The sequence below is a fragment of the Dioscorea cayenensis genome, unplaced genomic scaffold (genome assembly GCF_009730915.1).
Source record: "Dioscorea cayenensis subsp. rotundata cultivar TDr96_F1 unplaced genomic scaffold, TDr96_F1_v2_PseudoChromosome.rev07_lg8_w22 25.fasta BLBR01001901.1, whole genome shotgun sequence".
NCBI classification, from domain to species: domain Eukaryota; kingdom Viridiplantae; phylum Streptophyta; class Magnoliopsida; order Dioscoreales; family Dioscoreaceae; genus Dioscorea; species Dioscorea cayenensis.
Genome location: NW_024088292.1, coordinates 1,478 through 10,034, shown reverse-complemented (window position 1 = coordinate 10,034; position 8,557 = coordinate 1,478). Strand labels below are relative to the sequence as shown.

Genomic DNA, 8,557 nt, shown 5'->3' with positions numbered 1-8,557 from the left:
TTGACAAGGTCCCCTTGCGCATATCCCGCAAGTGCACGGGTTTGTCGAAGTAATAATCCCCGGTGAGCGGGGTCGAATCTACAGGGAGTAGGGAGTAAAGACACTTAATTTGATTCTTAGCTATGTGGAGTATCAACAATGATAAGTGTGATAATGATTCAATTCTCAACAATTAAAAGCAACAAGTAAGAGAGCAAAATTAAGGAGGAGGTAAGGCAATCGATAAAGTTGGGGTACTCGGATGATGCTTTACCTAGCATAATCACTTAAAGTGCAAGAACTCTCTATTATGCTTCCTATTCAATGCAATGGTGAGTCGTGGAAATCCTTACATACATAGTTCCAAATATAACGTCAACTATGCCTAACTCTATTCATGTCCCGGAGGAGAGATTAAATAACCTCTCAACCTCGCACTCGAATAAAGTTGCAATGAGCTCTAGGGATTCCAAGTGATAAATCCCTTCCTAATTATAGACCTAACCCTTTGATCCAGGCGGAAGGTCCCTAGCCACAATTAAGCACTAGATACTAAGATCCCCTCAACGCTTCACTCCATTGCACGCGCAACTAGGCCCCAGCGGAGGTTCATTCCTTAGACCATTCACTCTATTATGGCAGCAAAGAACTCAAGGAACGGAGGTAGAATCTATCACGTCGGAGGGGATAGGGGACGCTCCTGTACCTGTCGAATCACCCTATCAACCCTCTCCAACCAAGCTTTGTCTAACGCTTGTGGTGTGTCACTCACTCACAAGGTTACCAACAAAAACTCTCAACCCTAGTATCACTCTAGGGGAAATGTTCATACAATCAAGCATTCAAGGTTGGAACTCACAATAAACATCAATTTATTGAAAGCATAATAAAGAAGTTCAAAGAAACGAATACATCCTAGGGTTCACAATCACCCAAGTACCCACTAGGGGTTTAGCTCTCCATGGAGCTAAGTACAATCAAAAGAAATTGAATGTAAAAGCAATGAATCCATAAGGAAACCCCCTCGATGGTCGTGTCGATGGTCTTGTGGAAAGTCCTCTACTCGTCGTCCAAGGATTCCCTCGTCCGGTATAGGATACGCCTCGATGGAAGCTCCCCTACCAACCTTCTTCCATAGGAATGACGATGTCGGAGCAGTAGAACCTCTCCAAAACCTTGGCCAATACCCCTCAAAACCCTAGCCGAAGCCTTCTCACAAGTTGGGGAAAAGATGGAGAAAAGAATACCAAAATCGGGGCTACATCGGCTTTAAATAGGGCTGGAATCGGGCAACTCCACGGGCGTAGACGCTACACGCGCCCGTTTGGAATTTCAACACGGGCGTGGATAATTTCCACACGCCCGTGTGGATTCTCTGTTTCTCTGATTTCTCGGCCGGCTGTGAACATTGCTGCTACAGTCCTTTGTACAGTGCTCTGCTACAGCCTTCGACCTGAATAACTTCCCAATTCCATACTTTCATCGGGGTAACGCAAACGGGCACACGTTAACGTCGTGAATCACTTGCTTCTTCAATGATATACATGTTGGTGGAGCTCTTGTTCTTATATGCATAAGTCGGAATGCTTGAGTGTGACTGCCTTTGTGCCCCTCCAAATGGATGTGTTCACTCGAATGCGAGGAGGTTGGCACACACTCTAGAATCTCACACCTGACCTATGTCTTCGCGTTTGAACCTTAGCAAGATCTCCTCCAAAATAGGTGCATTATGATCCACATTAACCTATTTCCTTCATACTCAACCTCACAACCCTACCTGCATAAAAGTAACATAAAAACACACATATTAATGTAAAAACCTGAGAAAAGTAATGCTGAACATAAGGAATGAACGCTTCGCATTCATATCGCACAAGCACTTATCAAACTCCCCCACACTTAAGCTTTTGCTTGTCCTCAAGCAAACATTAAAACATTTTGTGCATCAATGAAGAAAATATTGAAAGTGCTTGGCCTTAGTTTCACCGAGGTATATAAAGAAAGTATTCTACAAGTAAGGAAAATTTCAACACTAAATACGAAAAAATCAATGCTCTAGCTAAAAACTTGAATCAAAAAGGACAACAAACCCAAATTTCGTGTAAGTGTGTGAACTCACTCAAAACAACCCAAGTTATACTCCTCAAAGTTCTAAGTACAAGGGACTTATTTATCTACAAAAGTGATAAAATTTTTTTTAAAAGATGGTAGTAGCTTCACACATCCTCTAAGGTACCCCTTTCCAAAGCGGCCGCTCAGGTGGCTGTCACACTTTCAAGGTGGGAGCTCTTTCTACCAGAGTGGTAGCTTTCACTCATCCTATGAGATAGCTCTTTCTCTCATTAGGGCATAACTAGTATCCGACTTGTGAGAGTAGCTTCATACTTCATAGATGGTAGCTCTTTCCACCCAACAAATATAAATAAACAACAAAACTATTTTGTTCCTTTTTTTTCTTTTTCAATTTTTTATTTTTTATTTTTTATTTTTTTCAAAATTTAGCAAAAGAAGTAAATCTAACTAGTCCCCTTAACATCAAACATTAGTTTCCAATAGAGTTCAAAGAGTGAGTAGTGCACTAAGTGTAAATCGGGCAAAAAAATTCCTAAAAAAATTCAAGCAAGAACTAGAGCATGAAAACATTCAATGTTAACAATTCTCCTAGACTTGAGAATACAATCATCGCAACTAAGGTGAACCGCCATTGGCTATGTGAGCATATATCAATCAACAATAGAAAAGATGTGTGCATGATGAAACTCCCCACCCCTCCCCCAACACTTAAGTTGTACATTGTCCTCAATGTACACATGCAAGCTCACTCAAAAATATATCATTCAAAAAAATAGATGTGGGAGAAGCAATCAAAACAATACTCCCCTGACTCCTAGTGTTGCGTTTGATGAAGCTAATTCATTGGGAGTAGTGTTCCAACAGGTTGTGAAGCTCACACTGCCAAGTGCTCGAAGCACCTTGGCCGTGCCCATGACTAAGTCTCAATTCCCAAGATGACAAGACCATCTGCACGCATACACGAGGGGGTTCAGTGAAGCTCAAAAAAAACAAAAATAACTCGAGTGTATAAAATATGAAGCAATGAATACAACTTGGTAAATGCAACTTAACATAAACTCAGTAGGAAAAATCCTTTCTGAGTAAACAAGTCTAAAAACAAGAAAAATAGAATAAAAGTAAAAATGCACGAAAGTAAAAAGAAAGTCAAGTGTCGGAGTCGCCTCGGGGCTCACTGCTGCTACTATCGAAGTGGAATATAGTGGGTCCTCCGGGTCTTTGGGAGTCGAGGATGGAGGTCTCTGGAGGAACCGAGCGGGGCTCAAGAGTCCTCGGTGCCGAGGGACAAATGATGAGGCAACGTCCCGCTCTAGGATCTGCTGTAATATGTCGAAACGTGCCATGAACTCTGTATGCTGAGTGGCCTGCGTAGCCCGAATCTCGGCAATCTCTGCTCGAGCCTCAGCCACCTCTATCCGTATCACTCCCAAGGCACTCTCGAGTCTCTCAAAACAATCATGAGCTCGAGATGGTGGAAATATACGCACAGGGGGTGGTTCCTCTGCCGCTGGAGGTGTCTCGGTCTCCATCGGCGCTGGTTGGTGCTCGGGAGCGGACTGAGATGCTCCAGCTTCATCTTCAAATGGTATGTTCAGCACATAAACACCATTTGAATATTTTCGGATCAACCCCATGAGCCTCATTGTCTCTAACCCAAGTGGAGCTAGTATTATCGCTTTCTCGGTTCCGCTGATTTTGTCTAGCAAACCCATCCCCACAATGAGTCTGGTAATATATGGACCCGAGAAGATGACACCCAATCGAGGATATTATCCTTGATGCTTCAAATACTCCGCTAAAATGTGTCCCAGATGGACTGGTTCGTTCCGAACCATGGAGTACAAGTACAAAAGCTCTTGCTTGTTGATAACTCCCGTGCTATCACCGCGACCATTCACTGAGCTGGTTATGATGGCATGAAGATATCTGTAATTGGGTCGAGATAAACATGAGGCCTTAGACACTCCTGGTTCATAACGCCCCTTTCCACATAATAATGAATATGCCTCAATGGGAGATAAACCCGTCATGTCAATTGGGAGATTCTCATACTCCTCAGTTTCAGTATACTCTTCATCATATAGACCAAGTCTAGTGGAAAACTGTGTGACACTCATACTGTGATGCTGCCATAAAAGCTCTGAACTAAATCGCGTCGACACTATCAAAATGAGCATAAGAGCGGTCGAACTCAAACGAAGCAAGTACCTCCAAAGTGAGTATGCGGATAGCACGGTCATGAATATTCAGTAACTTGTGCCAATTACCGACCAATAATAATTTGTTGACCTCGTCTGCCATATCATCCTCTAGTTGCACCTTCCTAACTAACCCAGCATCCGGAATTCGCGTTTGACCAAACTTAAGCTTCTCTAACCACTCAAACCGAGCTTGATGCGCAGGGAGTGTGAATTCCATAACTTCCGGCTCAGGGGTAGGCTTTCGAGGCCGCTTAGAAACTGCTTTCTTCAATTTGGTAGCCATACTTGTATGTATTAGAAAAAAAAAATCAATCAGTTCTGTTCAAGCTGCAGAAAAATAAGAACACACGGCTGTATGGAAATTCCGCACGCCCATGCGCTTCCACGGGGCGTGCAAACCGCACTGTCCTTGTAGCCAATCTCCATGCCACCTCTCTATCTCACTTCCATATCGTCTTAAAAACAAATCATAACCAGTTTAGAAAGAAAATGATGTGTTTTGACCATTTCAATCGCAGGTATTGAGTTAGATTCAAACAAAATCGAAAAAGAGAGGAAATCAAGGCTTACCGATGAGCTACACTTAAACAATCTTACAATCCACACAATGCTCAATCAATCAGCTCGAAGATGACAGTAGCAGGGGACAAGAATGTCAAAAAAATGGTCGTTGGGCAGCTTAGGTTTATTTGTGGGGAAAGGTGTGACTCTTGTATTGGCAGAGCGGATTGTCCTTTAAATCCTGGAAATCCACACGGGGGTGCGGGAGTCGTCCACGCCCGTGCGCCCTCAAACTAAGGGGTTCACGAGGGGTGGGCCTTGACGCTCCTTTGGCCTTGCTTTGGATATCCGAGAAAAGATGTATACACGCTGTGCGGAAATTCCGCGCAGGCGTGGACTTTCACATGCTTTCAACTCACGAGGCAGCCCGCACGCCCTGTGTTTTCTCGAGATGGAGGGAACACCTGCACGCAGTTCGCCGCAGGCAGTGCGAAGTACCCATGCCCGTGTGTGGTTCACAAGATCACCCAGAGGGGCGAGTCCACGCCCCTGTGTGCTCTCGGGAAAATCTGCCCAACTCTGAAGGAGTTTACACACCCGTGCAGAAATTACCCACGGGAGTGTGCCAGTTGCATGGTCGTTCACAGGGGCAGCCGCACGCCCCTGCGCCTTCTCTGGATGAGCTCGCAGTATACACCCACGGGCGTGTGGAAATTCCACACGCCTGTGTGTTTTCCCTGGATGACTTAGAAAAACCTACAGGCTCTGCAGAACTATTCTGAACCTGTTCACACACTCAGAGCCTGCTATATTATGCAAAATTTGCCAGATAAAAACACGAAATAGAACTCAAACGACCAGACTTCGCCAATTCTTCATAAAACACAAGATGAATTTGGAAACCCACAATAAAAATTGCAGTACAAGCATTTTAAAATTGAAACACCAACACTTAACAGTTTATTCATGGAAACAAACTAAACTAAAAGGTAAGAAAACAGTAAACACTTGGGTTGCCTCCCAAGAAGCACTTGTTTAACGTCACTAAGCTTGACGTATCTTTCTTACCTCACGGGGGTTTATAAATGAAGGTTGCCCTCTTACCCATGGCTTGAAAGCATGTTGAGCAAAGTCTTTTGAGGGTAGAGGGTGTACTCTCGGGCTTCGGACCACCTAGCAATGGTTTGTCCAACTTCCTTGGCTCATGTACGTCTCCAACAATCTTGGAGCATTTTTGGTGGCGTCTCCGAGCCCTCTTCATTTTCCGGAGCACCTTCTTCAAGATCCCAGGGGTAGATGTTTCTTCTCCCATCAAACCAAGCATCATTACTTCTTCATTACTCTCCTCTTGGTAGAACAAACCTACATACGGATCCAGGTTGAACATTTCCTGCATATATTCATCAACAATTTCATCTGTATTGTCTAGAAAGTATAGAGTATCATCAAAATCGAGAGAATGCCGCATGGCTTCAGCAAGGCAGTATGTGAGCTTATCGTCTCCAACTCTCAATGTGAGCTCCCTGCCGTCCATGTCAATCAATGCTTTGGAAGTCCGCAAGAACGGTCTCCCAAGTATCAAGGGTACATCTGCATCCTCATCGACACCTAGCACTACAAAGTCAACCGGAAAAATGTACTTGTCCACCTTGACAAGCACGTCTTCAATCATGCCTCTCGGATGTCGCACCGTTCCATCCGCCAATTTTAAAGTCATCCGAGTAGGCCTAGGCTCACCCAAGCCTAGCTTTTGGAAGAAAGTATATGGCATGACGTTGATGCTCGCCCCTAAATCTGCCAATGCCATTTCCTCACCTAAGTTGCCGATGTTACACAGAATAATGAAGCTTCCGGGGTCTTTCTTCTTGTTCGGCATGTTCTTTTGCAACACCACCGAGCATGAAGCATCAAGCACCACTGAAGCACTCTCGTATAATTTCCTCTTGTTGGTCAATAGGTCTTTCAGGAACTTCGCATACTTAGGCATTTGAGCCAATGCCTCAACAAAAGGAATGTTGATGTGGAGTTGCTTGAACAAACTCAGGAACTTCTTATACTGTTCATCCCCTTGGTCATTCTTCAATCTAGAGGGATAAGGGATTCTTTGTTTGCTCCCTTCTCAACCTCTACAACCTCGGGTGCATGTTCTTTTGACTTCTCACTCGGAAGCCTCCATTCAACCTCACGACCACTTCTCAAAGTGATCGCCTTCACATGTTCTCTCGGTTTGGTTTCCGTGTTGCTTGGTAAACTTCCATGTGGCCTTTCGGAGAGAGGCTTCGCAATTTGCCCCACCTAATTTTCAAGATTGTGCAAAGAGGTAGTGTGGTTGGGAAGTGTAGCCTCAACTGATTCAAACCTTGTATTTGCCGATTGAACAAATCTAGCCAAGTGCTTCTCCAAATCTGTCATTCGGGTTTCCAAGCCTGAAATTCTATTTTCCACTTGAGGGGCTTGTTGTTGTTGTTGGAAACCCGAAGGCCCCATGGCCTTCTGTGGTCCTTGATTACTCTATGAAAAGTTGGGATGATTCTTCCAACTTGAGTTGTAGGTATTGCTGTATGGGTTCCCTTGAGGTCTCATGCCATTACCTACAAAATCAATGTTCTCAACTGAAGAAACATCACCAATGACGATTGGGCAATCGGAGGGAGCATGTCCTCCACCACAACTGGTGCAATTGGTCACGGCCGTAACTCTATTCGAAGCTATAAGATCTAGCTTCTTACTCAAACTCTCCACTTGGGCCGCCAATGAAATTACCGCATCAATTTCATGGAGACCGGCCACCTTTTTATTCTCCCTAGAGTTCCACTTGTAGCTATTTAACCCCATTTCCTCAATCAATTAACGAGCCTCATCGGGGGTCTTGCTACCTAAGGTACCTCCTGCCGCCGCATCCATGAGTTGCCTTGTACTCAGGTTCAAAACATTGTAGAAGGTTTGAACAATCATCCACTCTGGGAATCCGTGTTACAGACACTTTCGCAGGAGTTCCTTGAATCTTTCCCATGTCTCAAATAGAGACTCCAATTCCAACTGCACAAAGGATGAGATCTCATTCCTAAGCTTTGCTGTTTTTCCGGGATGGAAATAACGGGCTAGAAAAGCTTCTACCATCTCCTCCCATGTAGTGATTGATGCTCTAGGTAATGAGTGTAGCCACTGCTTTCCTCTACCCTTTATATAAAATGGGAAGGCTCTCAATTTGATAGCATCATCCGTCACACCATTTATCTTCAGCATGTTGCACACCTCGAGAAAGCTCTCTATGTGACTGTTTGGATGCTCATCGGCCAAACCATTGAATTGTGCGTACTGCTATAGCATATGGATGAATGCAGGCTTTAGCTCAAAGTTCTGAGCTGTAACTGGGGGACGCACAATACTCTATTGTGTCCCCAACACTGAAGGTCTGGCATAATCAGATAGTGTTCGTTGTTGCTCATTTTGTTTAGCCATGTTTTCAGATCCTTCTACTTCCAAATCAGCTGGATTATGCTGTTTTTGCACAGGTTCTTTCCCTTTTCCTCTAAGTGTACGTTCAAGCTCAGGGTCTACTTCGATCAATATTAATGGATTCCCTCGGGTCATAACCTGGAGCTGCACCAAAAAGAAAGAAAAAAACAATCAGAACGATGATAGAATAAGAAGATATGAATTAGAATGTGTGGTGAAATAGCTAAGAAAACAAAGTGTAAAGTATCTCTAAACGGCTAGCTCCCCGGCAACGGCGCCAAAAACTTGACAAGGTCCCCTTACGTATATCCCGCAAGTGCACGGGTTTGTTGAAGTAATAATCC

General features: G+C 44.2%; 1 non-coding gene across 1 annotated transcript; it reads left to right on the top strand.

Annotated features, from left to right (window-relative positions):
* Positions 1-7,719: 7,719 nt before the first annotated feature.
* Positions 7,720-7,826, top strand: LOC120257137. Its single transcript, XR_005535539.1, has one exon. It is a non-coding gene; the product is annotated as a small nucleolar RNA R71 (small nucleolar RNA).
* Positions 7,827-8,557: the final 731 nt, after the last annotated feature.